Source organism: Mastomys coucha, unplaced genomic scaffold, assembly GCF_008632895.1.
Source record: "Mastomys coucha isolate ucsf_1 unplaced genomic scaffold, UCSF_Mcou_1 pScaffold23, whole genome shotgun sequence".
Classification (NCBI taxonomy): domain Eukaryota; kingdom Metazoa; phylum Chordata; class Mammalia; order Rodentia; family Muridae; genus Mastomys; species Mastomys coucha.
In genome coordinates, this window is record NW_022196906.1 from 113,640,836 (window position 1) to 113,643,257 (window position 2,422).

The window sequence follows — 2,422 nt, forward strand, 5'->3', positions numbered from 1 at the left end:
GGGAAGAGGATTGCTGCAAATTCAAAGTCAGCTCTGGCTGTAGTGTAAGACACTGTCTCAAAAGACAAAAACACTCAAGGAATTTACTAAAAATGCCATGTTTTTAAAATGTCAGGGCTACGTGGAAGCAGATGGCAAGGTCAAAGTGTGCCAAGTGGAGAATAGCGAGGCTTGTGAGTGACTGTCACCTCAGTACCTTAATCGCTCCTGGTACTGTTGTTATTTTTAGTGTGTGTTCAAGTGTACATGTGTATATGCATGTTCAGATGTGTAAGGGCACATGTACATGTATGTGTCATGTTGATATCTCGAGTTCTGCCCTAAGTTCCAAGGTTCTGTTGCTTGGGAAATGCTGTGTGTCATGCTAACAGACCCTCTTCCCCAGAGAAGCCTGCTGATTGGGGTCAAATCTTGAGCAGGACATCTTGTCAAACTAGGGGAGGAGGGAGCAGAGGAGGATCTCTTCAGTGCTCTGATGATGTCGGGTCTTGGGGCGGGACGCCTGTGGGTGCTGGTCAGCCTGTGAGAGATGGGAGGGAAGGAGGCCATTTCTGGAGTGTTCAGACTCATGCGGTTGGAATAGTGTGCCAGCCACTAATGGATGGCATTGGCTGTGTGTGATGGCGATTATTCTAAAGTCTCTCCAGCATGTCATTAGCTGTCATCCCTCTCACCATCCTTCCAGAAGAACCAACTGGATGAGACAGGAGAATGGGTGCACCCAAGTGTGGTGATCTGAAGGAGATGTTGCCCACAGTCTCAGGCATCTGAGAGCTTGGTTCCTAGTTGGTGGTGCCGTTTGGGGAGTTTGAGGAGGCATTGCCTTGCTGGAGGGAACATGTCATTGAAGACAGGTTTCAGGTTCCAAAAGCCATGTGCTATTCCCAGTTGGCTCTCTCTGCTGTCTGCATACAGATGAAGATGTAAGCTCTCAGCTTCAACTCCAGACACCATGCTTGCCCGCTACACTGATTCCTCACCATGAGCTCCATGTATTCCTCTACCTCAGGACCCATGAGCCCAGATAAACCCTTTCTTCTTTGAGTCTCTTTGGTTAAGGTGTTTCATCACATCGACAGAAAGTAACTTCCCAAGTAAGGAAGTTGTGTGCATCCAGAGGCAGCCCTGAGACACCCGAATCTTAACAGGTTTCTACTGTTCTCCCCATGGTCATGTGACCCTTCTCCAGTGCTCTCATCCTAAGGACTCAGCAAGATTGGCTGCATGGTCCTTGCACCACACTACACCCTCTTGGCTTCTGTTTTCAGAGGAGCTTCTCTGGCCCAGGCTGCCTCCTCCTCGTCCATCTGGCAGTAGTTGGAGAATTGTTTGAAGATTTCACCCTAAGCCTCTTCTTCCCCGGGGCTTCAGTCACCTACCTATCATGGCACCTGAGTCTGTCAGTGCCATTATAAATCTCCCACCTGAGTGCCAGATTCAAACATGTACAGATGTCGGGGAACCCTGAGTTTCCTTTCATGGACACCCCACCAACATCTCAGTCGTGTTTACAGGCAGACTAATGATTTCTGTCCTTGTGCCCCGTTCAGAGCAATCCTCACCCAGAGAAGCACTCTACTCCAAGAGCACTCGCTTACTCTGGACCCTCAAGTCTGGAGTCTAGAGATTATCCAAGAGCACTGCCTGTCCCTCTCCAACAGCCCTCTCTCTGGGGCTCCAACTTGAACTCCTAGAGTCCTCCTGATTACATCATCTCTCCATCTCTGAGGCTGCCATCATGGAGAGGTCACTATATAAGTTCAAGGACCTGCTAACAGGCCTCCCCACTGCCCCTCCATGACCCCACAGTGCTCTCTCCACTCAACAACTGGAATATTCTCTATGAAAACATATGTCTGATCACAGCGTGCCTCTCCAAGCACCCTTGTCTGCCCATCTCTGCTGCAGTGATATTCCCGAGGCCCCAGGTGACTTAGAACTTCAACTCCTTGGTTCTTCCACAGAGCTCTCACTTCCACATCCCGAAGGCTGCAGAGCCTCCAGGGACTCAGGTACCCCACACTTGCAAGTAGAAGCCTTCTCAGACATTGTTCTTCCTCTCTCCCCTCTCACCTGTCTCCTTCCCCCTCACCTGCTCATTTTGACCCATCCTTCCACAGACTAGACATCGCTCCCTTGAGAATACCTTCCCTACATCTCCACCTTGCTGCATGTTGGACCTGTTTGCTTCCTGTTGCTGTGATAAACAGCATGGCCAAAGCAGATTGGGGAGGAAAGGGTTTACCTCGTTTACAGGTTACAATCCATCATGGAGGAAAGTCAGGGCGGGAACTCACCCAGAGGCAGGAACTGAAGCAGACCCCATGAAGAGACACAACTTACTGGCTCACTCCCCCAGAGTTGCTTGGCCTGCTCTCTTCTAGGATGTAGTACACCTGCCTAGGGTACACCATCCTAAGTA